Source organism: Balearica regulorum, chromosome Z (assembly GCF_011004875.1).
Source record: "Balearica regulorum gibbericeps isolate bBalReg1 chromosome Z, bBalReg1.pri, whole genome shotgun sequence".
In the NCBI taxonomy this organism is placed as follows: Eukaryota; Metazoa; Chordata; class Aves; order Gruiformes; family Gruidae; genus Balearica; species Balearica regulorum.
In genome coordinates, this window is record NC_046220.1 from 73950275 (window position 1) to 73964867 (window position 14593).

The window sequence follows — 14593 nt, forward strand, 5'->3', positions numbered from 1 at the left end:
GCATAGGGCAAGGCTGCCAGTCCTTGTTTATCTAGTCAGCCTCCTCCATTTGGCCAGAGGATCTCTGACAGCCTTGCATGTGTCTACTTGCTAGCACATGTGGTTTCCTTGGTGGCTGAAAGCATATTCAGCAAGCATTGCAGTGGAGATTTTGCTGTAAGAGCATGACTAGACATGGCATTGAGCTTCTGTCCTGATTCAGGACTGTGCCCCATCCTTTGTGGCATCCTTAGGGACTCCTTCCAGAGCCATGATGGATTGCACTGTCTTGGGATTTTTGTCCTCTGTATTAGGTGATAATGAAATGGTTATAAATTTCTAAATATTTAATATTTAATGCTTATAAATATCTAAAGGGTGGCTGTCTAGAGGATGGGGCCAGACTCTTCTCAGTGGTGCACGGTGACAGGACAAGGGGCAAGGGGCACAAACTGGAACACAGGAAGTTCCATCTGAACGTGAGGAAAAACTTCTTTACTCTGAGGGTGACTGAGCACTGGGACAGGCTGCCCAGAGAGGTTGTGGAGTCTCCTTCTCTGGAGAGATTCAAAACCCACCTGGACACAATCCTGTGCAACCTGCTCTAGGTGATCCTGCTTTAGCAGGGGGGTTGGACTAGATGATCTCCAGAGGTCCCTTCCAACCCCTGCCATTCTGTGAATCCGTGAATCTGTGAATCTGTGAAACAGCTCTACTCCTTTTCATGGTTGGCTAAATTTTGTCAGACGGATCCTTCCAGAGGGAACGGGATTTCTTTGAATGTGGGCCAACTAACAGGCTGGATAGAGGCCAATAAGCTCAATAGCATCGATATTCTTTGCCAGAAGCAGGACTGGGTGTCCCAGCTGGATGGATTTAGCTGGTAGTTGTATCTCATTGATTCTGAATTGTAAATGTAGATGATTGGTGGCTAGGGAATATTTTGTTGGAACAGTGGTGTATCATGGTAAAAGGATACCAACAGCTGTGTGAAAGAAGTTTTGCAACTACCCTCTGAGGAGATACCTAGAGTGTATCTTGAAGGCCCTCTTTATTCTTCTCCATCACATTATGGTGATGTATTCATGCACAGTTACAGGCTCTGTAGTTCTCCCCAAAGCAAGGGCCTCTAAGAAGAGTTCTTCCTCCCCACTCCTCTTCCATTTGTCTCTGTCCTCAGATTTGTGATAGTCATAGTTTCTTTACTTTTGTCTTACACTCGTGTCCAGTCCATTTGTGGCATATAGGCAGTGATGTCCATGTGGTAGGTGGCATTTTCAAAAACTTGATTCTACATGCAGAAATGTCTTGAATAAAATAAGGAAGATGTTATACTCCACCTGGATTCATGTTGCCTTTTCGTCCAGCCCTGAAATGATGTATTGCAGCATGTTCTCCATTGTGCAGGAGGATGCTATGGGAAGTATAGAAAGCATCAGGCACTCAAGAGGTTTCACTGTTTGGTGCTCTCAGGGAGAGTCTTGAACATGCAGAACTTGCCTCTCTTCTGAATGTTACTGCCAGAAACCCTCTGGTACTTCAGATGTAGAAAAAGACTGGGTATCCTCCATTGCTTACAGAATTTCTGTTCTTGCTGGCAGAACAAAATGTTCCTTTTACATAATTATGAAACTCTCTTGTGTTTATACATAAGCAAAGAATTATATCCTTTTTGACAATGAGCAGCAGGCCTATCCACTCTATAGATTGTTTTACTGCTCTTCTTTCTTCTTTTTTTTTTTTTTTCTTAAATCAAAACCTTATCCAGTGCCTCTGTAAGCTTCCATTTTAGCCTGACAGACTTAGGCCATTAATCTTTCTGCTGTGGTCTGGAAAACATCCCCAGACTTGTTCCCAGATGTTTTGTTCACTTTCTTATCCAAAATGTGCACCCTGTTGGTGAATCTAAAATTTTAACCCAGTCATGGGTACTTTTTTTCACAGTGCCATTATAAACTGCATGTTTTCCAGATTATTTGCATACTCAATGCATAAATAGCTTCACTAAATCATGAAATTTACCAATTTGAATTTTCGCGATTTGTTTGGTACATTTGTCCACCACCATCACTACCACCACACAAACACATACTCATTTTATGTTCATATTAATTTGTGTATCTGCAGGGAATAGAAGAGGTAATTAGCTTGTATTGGAGGACTAAGACTACTTTTAATGAAGGCACATGTATTTGCTGAGGAGGTCCATTGCAGCAAGGTCATAACCCGCATTTTGAAAACCTCTCAAGCTTTCATTCAGACAGCAGCTGTTCTGCTATGCGCAACATGGGATCTACAGGATTTCTGCATGCCATGATGTCAGCCACAAACATTCACTTCGTAGAAGTCTGAAGAAAAAAATCTAGGTTGTTTGTTCATGACCTGGAAGCGTGTTCTTCTGGCAACTGGAACCTGAGAAATGCTGATATCATGTGTTAAAAAAGGAAGACACTTTTATTTTTAAATACTTAACTCTTATTTGTGCTACTCATTACCTCTTTGATTTACTTCCCCAGACCTTCAGAACAATGGAAACTATTTTAGAATGCTTAAGACATCCTCGTTTCCTCCATCACAGCACCTCTGCTTGGTTAATGGCTTTTAGAAAGCTGTACATTCCAAGTAATGTGTAAATGATATATGACATGCTATTCCATCTTTCTGGTTGCTGTAGCAACATCACACTAAACTACACATTAGTAAGTAGTCCAGGTCAGCAACTGTCTTGTTTTCTAAAGCTTGGTTTACACATAACGAAAACTATTAGAAACAAATGCTAAAACAGATAATTGACTATATAAGTAGTTCCAGCGGAAGAATGTGCATGAGAAATCATTGTATTGATTGGGTTTAGAATTGTATCTGTATATTAAGCTTCATACATAAATCTTTCAAATTTCCCACACCTCCTCTTTGTCCGTGCAAGTACATACACCAATTTTTACACGCATGCAATGAGGAAAAAAACATGCTTTGAAGGCAGGTAAAGGCTGAGAACTAGAAGTTCTTTGTGGTGACCTATGTATCTCTGTCCTGTATCTGCAATACTCAGTCATATGGTGTTTCTGCATATAATATGACAATACAGATTTTAGGAAAATCAAGTAGAGAGATTATATCTGAAAAACAGCTATCAAAACATCCTTCCCATGAAAACATGAGATATTAAGGAACACTAGTCAGGAAATTGAAAACAAAATTTGAATGTTTAAATAAGTTCTAGGTAAGAGGTAATGTGTTTTAACTTTTGGTATAAGCAAAAAGGAAACACTTCTTAAAGCTATCATTTTATTTTTATTATAATAGAAGAGTCTAATCAAAGAATCCTTACTAGTCCAGATCTAATTCTTACAGAAAAAGAAAATAAATAATACAATTTCAGAAAAAGTCTCAAATATAATAACAATGAAAACTGTTGTGCACATGATTCCTAGTATCTACCTCTTTTTTTCTGCTCACCCTTTTGCTGCCTCTGCCTGCTAATGCCAGCAATGCCAGTCTGCCTTGAGCAGAAAGGAAGGGGGAGCATTGCAGCAAACCATCAGTGCTCTGAGCTTTTCACTGAGTGAAATGTTGATGCTGGGGCTACTTGCTCTTCTTTGCTAGGAGGAATATCGTATTGGTGTTGATGGTCTCTTTGTTCCCTTCTTTAGGATACAATTTGAGCCATTTTTATATGTTTGCTAATGTTCTGCACCTTGGTATTTAGTCATTGGTCTGCCAGTTTACATTACATCTACCTGCTTTTACATATTTTGGATATTCTTCATTACCTTCATTTTGCTTATCTCAGTGTAGGCATTCTTTAACTCGCCATGGCTGAGTTGTTTATAGCCCTTGGATTTCCCATGTCAGCTTGTCCCCCTTATCAACCCGTGCCTGAACTCCTCTGCACTACATCCTGTGTCCTTATTCTCAGGGTTCTGGTATCGGACCAGGCTTGTATCCCTCTACATGGTATCATTATGCCATTATTAAATATTTCATCATATCAGAATAACTACGTGTTACTACCATATGTAAAAAATATGATTATACAAAAAGAGAGAAATAAAATAAATTAGAAACATTATTACTATGCCTAAACGAGCCCCCCAAAAAAGGTGCAGGCAGGCCAAGAAAAGTTCAAAGTAAGCCTGATAAGACTTGGTCCTGTGGGCTTGCAAAGTCTGCAGCCTGTCACTAGCAATAGCGTGTTTTCAGGGCCACAGGGCTACAGTAGAAGACAACTATACTTTCAGAGAAAAATGGAATTGAATTTGAGATACAATTTGATCTTGTACCACAGTCTGACAAGCATCGAGGTGCTGTGATTTAAAGTATCCGTAGACACAAAGAAATGGGAAGTCTCACCTTAAATTAATATCTGGAACACCAAATACTGATAACTAGAACTGGCATGGATTTTTCAGTTTGCTTGTCAAATAAATGCAATATAGCTATGGCAAATATTCAGTGTTGCCATTCTTGAAAGAAAAGAATTGAAGGTGTTGTTCTACATAAATACTCCCTCCATAGTTAGCTTTTGTGAATTATAGTTCATCAGAATGAGAAAAAGGGGGATTATATGGATTTGACCATAAAATAAAAAAGAATGTGGTTAGCTTAAAAAGTTGCTTGAAATTCCTCTCTAATTAGCAAATACTTAAAGTTTTACTTTCAGTGATGACCCTGAATGTGTTGATATGTGTGCAGCCTTCACATGGTTTGTTTCCTAATTTCTGAATAGTTGTTCTCTTTTCTTACATCACAATTTTCCTCTTGTTTGAAGATGTATCCCTACTTACTATAGTAAAATTATTCCAATTAAAGCTGGCACAAGTGGCAGTGAGATAAGGGGGATATTCTTGGTCTTCTGTCAAACACTGTGATTTTGTTTTTCTTTAATTATGCAAGTTTTCCATGCATTCCATTTCATGGAAAACCTGTTAATTTGAGTTTTGTGGGGGTTTTATATTTTGCCCAATGAAGCAGAAAGCTACTGGCTGGAAGTCAGATGTACTATGTGTATCTTCAACTAACGCTAAATTCAGTGAGATTTCTCTGTATATACTGGTCTGAATGCGGACAATGTAGAGCAAAAGAAGAGATTAAAGTGTTGGTATAGCAGGTAAAATATCTCAGTATGTAACTTAGAAGACTGCTTGCCATATTTTCATTACTGGTCATTGTTAGAGATAAGATAATGGCTCGGATGAGCTTTTGTCTAACCAGTTAGAGAAAGTGCAGTGATTTACAAAAGAAAAATGTATATTAATATTTTTTTCCCCAACCATAGTATTCTTAAGGGATTGATTAAAATCAGAGTAAGTTCAGTATTGCAGATTTTTTACATGCTAATTACAAAGTATAGTTGACTTAATTGCCTATGCTTACCAACTGCTCGTGTCATTTCAATATCCTGCTTCTCTCAATGGAAAAATCATGAGCTAGCATTCACAGACACTGAAAAGAGTGAAGTAAAAATGAGAAATAAATCAAATAAATGCTTTGCACTATAAAAGGAAAAAATGAAGACACCAAAGTCTCTTGGTATGGAATTTGGTTTATTTTCTGATTTAAGCTGAAGATCTTTTTCAGGATTCATGGCATATTTTAGTACTGAATTTGGTGTTTGGCATTAAAAGTGGATCCTGGCAATGTCATGAAAGGAATAATTCTGTAATTAATCATAGAATCATAGAACAGTTTGGGTTGGAAGGGACCTTAAAGATCATCTAGTTCCAACCCCCCCTGCCATGGGCAGGGACACCCTCCACTAGATCAGATTACTCAGAGAGTTTTATCTTGCATCTGAAGAAATTGAATGTACGTGTTCACTGTGTATATTCCTAGTAATTTTTTTTTCCCTATTTCAACTTGACTTGCCATTTTTTATTGTGAGTAACACTGATGTTGACAGCAATAGTTACAGCAGACAGTTTTGCAAGTCATGTGTAGCCTCAAAGGCAACTCAGGCTTCTTGCAGTGTCCCTGTTAAGAGTATATCTGAGCTCCACTTCATGCAGCCACTATTCTGGTATAAGAGTACCTCATAGCCAACACTTCTTTTGTCAGAAGCAGTTGTAATAGCTTAATTTAATTAGAAGAAGTATGGGCAAGAAGAAGAATCTGTATTCTTAATACAGAACTAGGAAATAAATATTATTCACTGTTTAAATGTACTAATAATAAATAACAGTTGTTTTCTTGGGGAAAAAAGGAGGTTAGACAAAATAAGACATTTTAAAGGTGTGTCCATTTCAGACAAGCAATATCATGATTAAACTTCTCCTCTGTCAAATCTTCATCTTCCTCTAAGATCAGATATTCTGATCTTGCATCATACCAATCTTAATTATAAGCATTTTAGATAGCATCCATAGTTTTCCTGGTAATCTCATTATTAGGTATCAGTATAATCAAGCAGAATAGAGGAGGATAACTATTTAAATTATGATTTGGAATGTCAGAGAGTTACCCGGGACCAATTAATTGGCTTCAGGCAAGATAATAAAGAGTTTTCACTAGATTTCATAATTAACATGCTACTGAAAGTAAAAACAAGATCCAGCAAGTTGGAGATTATTGCAAGCTTGGGGAAGGTACCAGGAAGAAGCAGACAGAAGTTACAGTGCAAGGCACTGTATGTGTCTAGTAGGGTATTTTACCTTCAGATAGGAACAATCTTCTGAACTATCTCCTGTGAGATTTCCGCATGTCCGTAGGTGCCTAGTGTGGCACTTAGGCAAAATCAAAGCATATAAATCCATCATTTTCAAAATCTATCCAGTGCTTGTAAGTTCCCTAGGTGTTTAAGCTTAGGCTTCTCCATATGTGCCATTGGTGTAGCTAGAAAGACTGACTCTGTTCAGCATGCTGAAAACATGCCCAATTCATGCCAACAGTACAACTCCTCTTTTCCCAGTTATAAAATACATTATTTAGGAGTGCTCCTGACCCAAAGTAATTTCTTACCGTATCCTTAAAGTTTGCAGACCAAACCTTGGGTCCTATATGCAGAAGTGTAACAGTAGTAGAGCACAATTCTCCTTCCTCATGTACCAGAATCCTTGCGATTTTCCTGTAGCAGCTCCAGCTGCCTCACTGGCCCATCCCGGGACATCTCTTATTTCTGGGTAGCATTAACAGCAAGAGCTGCAGGAGGAGCTTGATCTGTATCTGTACCCATCTGCTGAATCTCTGTTGCCCTGCCTTTGCTGCGGCTCTTCCTCTGCCGTGCACAACCTGCAATACAGTAGAACAAAAATCAGCACTTGGGATCTAAAGCTTGGACAAGCGGAAGGTGACATTTATTATCCAGGCCCAAACTATTAACCAAATTAGTATCTCTTCCTCTTCAGGAGTGTGTGAGATTTGTTTTGTCAGCCAGCAAAAGCTCTTTGTTCCATTGGTATTTAAGAAGTGGTTGTTATTTTAATTGAAGCTCAGTTACATATTCTGCATTAGTAGGTCCTAGTTCATCTCATATTTATAATCTTGTTTAAATAAAACCAAGGTTAACAGGATACTGATAGAGATTTCCCAAAGATTTTTGGACTTCAGTGACTTGAGTATTTTGTCTCTAATAATGACTCCTTTATTTTTAAGTAACCTTTTTTCTCTTACCAGCTAGCCAGTGTTTTTTGCTCTTCTTTTCTCTATGTCAGCTGTACATATAGAAACAAAAATGGTTGAAGATTGGTATGTCATGATAATAAAACTGAAACACGTTATTGCAAGCTCATTTGTTCATAGGTATTTTATATGGTATTGTGTACACCTGTTGGCAAATGTCTATATTCAGAGCTGAAAGAGTTCCTTCATTGAAACAGTATTCTGCTGCATTAACATAGTCTTCAGTGATTTTTTTGAGAAAAAAATAGATATATCTTAATGGATCAATACGGCTGTGACCAAGTCACAGGTTGTAGCATAAAACTTACAGGAAATCTTCTGGAAATAAAAAAAAAAACCAACAATTATTACTTGTAATAATACATTCCACTTTTTTGTCGGAACATTTTTAAGCCCTGTGCTTTAGGCAGCAGTCATCTTTTCTGTTGTGGGAAGGGCTGAAGGTTTGCACTTACAGCATGGAATTCTCTGCTGCTGAGGTTCACTTTTTCATTGCATTTTTATGCTGCAATCAGTGTCAGTTCTGAGTTTCAAGTAGGCTTATGTCTACATCTATGTTCTATAAGTTATTTCCTAACATTTTCTTGCTAGTTTTCCTCGTTGCTTCCTTAATTTGATCTGCTGTTTTGCTTTCAGCCTTCTGTTTGTCTACGTGGTCTTTCTTAGCCAATAGGGCATTAGACTAACCAGGACAACCTGGTCATTTCTTCTCGTCCTTACCTTGTTGAGTTGCATTCTCCTGTGACGGAGCAGAGGTGCTTGCTTTACTCTAAAGGAGCTCGGATTGGTGAGAGCAGACGGCCGAATGTTTTGTGACTGAGCAGGGTTTTGGTGCTTTTGTAGAGTCACAGCAGTGAAAGAAAATACTTTCCTTCTTCTCATGGCTGCAGAATTTATTGTAAATGTGCTTTACAGTGGTGGTGTATGTAAATCTGAGGGCTTCTTTTCCTGGATGCGTAAATCATTAACAGAACAGTATGTGTGGTCAGTAGTCAGCTTACGTTTTAAGTAAGTAATGCTTACTTTTATGTAGGGCATGTGGTTACAGCAAAGCATAAAACTGGTGAAGGTTCAAATTTGGTAATACCTCACCTCTAGCTGCAAAAATTACATCTGGAATGTTATATTTTATACGTACAGTAATTGTTCAAAATATAAATACTCCTTTTCCTTATACATAAATCCAGCTACGGAAAAGCCACTCGTGCATAGAATCTGCTTACACTAATCTTCTTTTCCTGCTTCACCCTCTTCTCTTTGAGTCAGTCCACTCAGGCCCTTTATTTCCTTTAAGAGAATGTAAGCGGCTTGTCCTCACCCTTGAGGACTCTGCGGTCTCGCTGCAGTTACTCATAAACCCCCTCCCAAACCTGTGGCTCCCCTCTCCCCTCTTTTGTGCTATCATCTGTCAAGGTTATTGTGCCTGTTTTGACCAAGTGCATTTAGCTCAACGTAAACTTTAGTTTTCCTCTTTCCTTCCTCAGAATAAAAAAACGTTTGAGGGGCAAGTTAACACTTGATCTGGCTGAGACAGGCAGTGAAGACTTGAATTTATAATCTGAGTTTTGTGATCTTCAGGTTTAGTTCTTTCACAGAGGTTTTTATGGAAGAATCAGTCCTCCTGTTCTTGTCTTCCAAGAATCCTTTTATCAACACTTACTTCTTTTAGAAGGTCTTCCAAACTGCTTCCCAATTTGTGATTTTCTGCTTGATCCTTCTTAGCTCGTAAGGCATTAACCATAGGAGTGCATCTTAATCTGAAATTTGAAAAATAGCATGCAAAAATGCAATGTTATACAAATTATTTTTATCATTTGCTTGTTTAAGAACACTATGTAGTGCAAAAATAGCTTGCGTTAGTTCATTTTAATCCTTAAAAATCGTCTAACTAGACATCATCTAAAAACCATTGTAAAGCAAATATTTTTTAAAGGAAAGGCTATGTTTTTACTTTCTTTTTTTCTTTCTTTTTTATGCAGGAAACAATATACAATATTTGCCATACAAGCTTTGATTGTGAAATAACCTTCCAAGTTTTATTTTCAGCTGTATTCAATGTATTTCACTCACTGTGCCCTCATAGAAAATGGAAATAACATTAATTTCTGCACAGTTTAAGAAGTGTGAAAGAAATTATGAAGTTGTTACAAAATTGGGCAGGGGAAAGTCTAAGTTGTACTCACTTTTTTTGTATTGGAGTTACTTTGGTGGAGTTGAAATCAGCTGTTTACTATAAGGGATATACAATGTCTGAGCTTATTTGTAAGTAGTTCCTTTACCGAAATAAGGAGAAGGATCTGAAAAATTATAGCAGCTGATGCTACAAGTTCTTCTAGAGTCTTTTCAGAAAATGCAGAGTAGACAAATGCAACCAGAGAATGGAAAGAACAAATACATAGATAGTGGTATTCAAGAATGGAGCAGGTACATGTGTCAAGAGAGGAATCCCAAGGACCTACAAGTAGTAGAAAGAATGTTTTACATTAAATTTGAGCTTGTTAAGCTATAGGATAAACCCCATAGCTAGCTAAGATGAACCAATCCTGGGACAAAAAGTTGTGAGTTATATTAAAGGGTCTGATATTTTCTTCTAGATCTGTTCTTTTCATGCCTTCTGAGTTCAGAAGATGTGTTTAGACTCCCTGTGCAAAGCTGAAATTGTTTTGCATGTTGATCTGTCCAAAGAGAGGGTCTGTTCCACCTGTTGGGATGCCTTGGAGGTCAACAGTGTTCCCAGGAGCGTGCAGCTGGCAGGCTCCATTTTGTCAGAATTGTTAAATAGGGAATGCTGCATGAGTGTGCAAGGTGCCAGAAATTATCTTTCCGTTGCATTGAACAGAGTGTCTTACAAATCAGAAAAGACTAAGTCAAATTTAGATGACTTTTTTTCAAGTTTTTCTAATCTCACTAATTTTAGCTTGTTTCGTTTGAATTAACTCTGGGATCTTAATGGTTTCTTTATTAAAGACAATGGGGAAACACTAAGAATTGGCGTTAGGTTTTCATTTCAGCTGTTTATACAAAAAAAAGAGGGAGACTATTGTTGTTATCTTCAAATCAGTTTAATAACTGAAAGTACTACTGCAGCCCTGCTGCACTATCATATTAGAATCTTTCTGAGCCATTTCCAGACTGTTTCCATATAAACAGCATGCATTTATTTAAAATAAAGATGTTACATTTCCTGTGATCTAGAATGTGTTCTGAGTCAGAGTGCAACTTTTTTAGTTTTTCTCAAGTATTCACAGGCTACTTATATGCATGTTGCATGAGAAAAAGGGCCTTGCACTCCCCTTTCAAGTGAAAGAATCCATCACCATCAGCAAAACTACTTGCAAGACTAATACCACACAAGCACAAGCCAAAAAAAAAAAAGTGAGAAAGCATATGAGAATCTCAAAACCTTCTTGTATTTTCTATTGCTGAGCCAGGGCAAGATGCTGCCTTCTCTCTACACATAAAACTTCGTTGTATCCCTCCTTAAGGAAGTAGCTTCAGTCTCTTGCCATACTAAAGAGAACAGAATATGTGCTCCCAGGGCCATGGGTAGGTATCTTGAGCCTTAGGATCTCAGGGACTAAGAACAATGAGCTGATAATTAGTTATTGATATAACTGCATTCACTTCAACAGTTTTAAACCTAAGCATTTGTTATCTAGTGATCTTACTTAATAGGCAAACAATAGGCTCCATTCTTCCAACGCAGGTCAGTTTAGTGAAATGCTAATTTACTACCCAGTGAATTGTCTCTTATTCTGCAGCTGTAGGTGTAAATGAGCACCTGCAGATTATTTCTCTCTGCAAGGAAGGGGACAGTGGCTTTAAAAGGAATGGACTAGACTGGGAAACATGCAGCTCTTATGAAAATGACAATGAAAAATGAATTCCCACCTATACTGATCTTTTTCATCTGAAACAATAGGCAGCTGCATCAAACTAAGCTCTTTGTAATCTTGCAAATTTCAAGAAGTACTTTTCCCATAAGCACACAAAGGTTGAATAGGCTTTGTTTTAGCAGTGAGTTGGCACTGTTTTGTGCCCGCTTATCCTTGTGTAATTTTTGGAGTGTTCATCCCAAATTGGCTAGGGAAGGCTGTCAAAATGTGAAGTCCTTTTCTGAGCCTGTAATGAAATCCCTAATTTCAAGACTGTTTCATTATCAGCCATTTCTCCTGAGAGTATGAGGGCCTACAGGTTGGTTTGCACTCTTTGTTGAACTCCTGGTACTGCTTAACCTTACTTCCCTACTGAGACCACCTAGTTTATTTGCAGCAAAGTAGATTTGTAACTGCATCTATACACACAAGATATGAAGAGAGGGATGATCAAAATGCACAGTGTAACAAGGCTAATAGTTAAGTGTGAAAGTATGACTTGGTAATTATCTCACACATATCTATTTTTAATAGTTTGGTGGGTTTTTTTTAGATCTGTTCACTGTCACAGTTGACAGTTCTATGGGAGCTGATGAGATTTCATTTATTTTATATAACTCATTCCAGAAAAATTAATTAAAATTATTCTTTCAAGTTGAGACCGCTATAAAGAAACAGCAGTAGCTCACTAGGGTTCATTTTTCATGATCCATTTGAATTTTGTTTCCTTTTGTAGAGGTATGCACGTTAACATTAAGTTGCTGATGACATACCCTTTTTTATGTAGGTCAAGTGCATTTGTCTTTTTCCTTGATTGCTGGTTCTTAGCCAATGTGACTGAAAGAACTGCAGGTTTTGGTTTACACTGTTTTCATTTGCTTCTAGGAGGGAGAAAGGGCCACAGACATCATAGAATGAATATGCAGTTACTGCACCAGAAAGCCTAAAATTCAGATAAGTGGTCCAAGAGAATAAAAGATTTGGATTACAACCACAGAGTGGCAATAGGACAGTACAGTTATAAACAGAAAGGAAAATATGGGTCTGCATTTTCCTGATGGCAGTCTTCCAGTACCTGCAGGGAGGCTCTTGAGAAGACGAGGGCAGGCTCTTGCTGCAGTGCATGGTAGGAGGACAAAAGACAACAGGCATATATTGAAACAAGAAGGGTTCTAACTGAATATAGGGTAGTATTTGTTCACCATGAGGACAGTCAAGCAGTGGAACATGTTGCCCCAGAGAGGTTGGAGACCCTTGGAGATTTTCAAGCTATGAATAGATAAGCCCAGAGCAACCTGGTTTGGTCTCATAGGTGACTGCTTTCAGCAGAGGATGGATTAGAGACCCCCAAGCTCCCTTCCAACCTGAGTTATTCTTTGGTTCTGTGGTCTTAAGCTGTTTTACTTAACCTTAATAGGTCCCATGAAATTTAGGTGACACTGCTTTTGTTTTCCATTTTTAGTGCATTTCTTACCATCTGCTTCTATACAGACACATTGTCTCTTTCTGTGTGCAGCATTTCCTGAATTCAATCATTCCTGTGTGCATGTCCCACACGGTTACCTCTGCTTTCAGATTCTTCACTAGCGGTGACCCCAGTAAGATGTAAAACTTAAGTAGCTTATACTTAACTGGTCTTTTTAGTCTTGGCAATAAGATTTACCTGCCACATCTAGCTCAGAGTAATGAACATATGCAGGAGATTATGTGGATACCGTGCTTCCTAACTGTAAACCTTGTGGGTTTGTTTACTACATACTAGGTAGCTCCAAATTTTCACAGCATTTCATGGAATTTTGAACAAGTACGTTGTATTTGGTTTTCCACTTTCCTAACTTAGACAGCTGTTGTACGTCTAGAGTTAAGGTCAACTAGATTTTTTGGCTTCCTTACTTGTGATCAGGCAAATACCATTGCTTTGTTCTTCAGGACTGTTTTTAGAACATTTTTTTGAATGGAAAGTTAAACAAACATATGCTTCTGCATGTCTAATTCAACAAACACAGATGGTTGGCTAATTTCAGCCTCCAAGGATGGTGACTCTACAAGCTCTCCTATGCAAACTTTCACTATTTAATACTCAGCTTGTGAAATATTAATTAAATTGCTGAGTAATTGATTTCTCTCTTTTAAAAAATTGCAAAAGACAAGTTGCTTTGTCCCTTTTCCCCTAGAATAGTCTTCTTTCTCAGTCTTATCTCCCTTTGGCATGTGCGCGTGTACAGATACACACACAACAGGAGATAGAAGTTTTCCTTTTACCTCTGTCTTCTGTAATTCTCCTGACTACTACAGCATGTCTTCTCTCTTCTTTCTCTGCAGAGGACTGCTCTTGATCCTATTTTATTCTCCCTTCACATCTTATTCTGCATCTCATCTGAATCTCATCTGATTCAACAACTCCATCTCTCTTCTTTGTGGTGATTACCTATGAATCTACACCTCCAAGCCTTTCCTTTTGCCTTTGGTCCAAACAAAAATACTGGCCTGTTTCTCTGACATTTCTTTGTGAATTTGTCACCAGCAGAGCAAGCTAGGAAGTACTCAAGGACAGTTCCTCATCAGTCTCTCAAATCCTTTGTTTCTCATGTTCTTCCTTAACTACTGTAGAAGACTGAACTAGCCTGCCAGTTAAGCAGCAAATCACTTTTCACATCTGAATTCAGATCCAGGCTGTTGTGCACATTCCTTCACGTTGCTATTCTAAAATAGTGTGTTTCCTGCCCACCAGATCTCTTCATGTATTTTACATTAAGCAGCCACTGTATAATAAACAGAAAAACTGGGCAAGGAGCAAGCAAACCTTATTCTTTCACAACCAAGTACCTAAATACTAATAGTCACATTCTGTCCTGGTTGTCTTTTTTCTGTCCCTGTAACTCTTGCATTCATAGCCAGAACGGAAACAAGAAGGGTAGAGAACAATTCTAGTCCAGATTACTCTATGTCATAAGAAATAAGAGATTTGGGATTGAATTTCGCTAGGATGAGATGATAATTTAACTTACACCTCCTGGTTTCTAGGCAAATGACCAAATATGTCTATTTTTACTCAAATGAGGCAATAATTTGTAGACCACACGTTTTTTGAAAAGCTTATGCCCTGTTTGCTCAAGTGACAA

At 38.1% G+C, this 14593-nt stretch overlaps 1 protein-coding gene across 3 annotated transcripts in view; it reads left to right on the top strand.

The window, feature by feature from the left end:
• PRLR (prolactin receptor) overlaps nucleotides 1-14593 on the top strand; it is a 162249-nt gene that overhangs the window by 106002 nt on the left and 41654 nt on the right. Inside the window, exon 1 of one of the 3 annotated variants that reach the window (XM_075740708.1) lies at nucleotides 8325-8383. The exons of the other annotated variants lie outside the window; for them this stretch is intronic. The gene's annotated coding sequence lies outside the window, so the exon portion shown is untranslated. Of the gene's footprint in view, nucleotides 1-8324; nucleotides 8384-14593 lie in introns of those variants that run through there. 3 annotated transcript variants of the gene reach the window in all.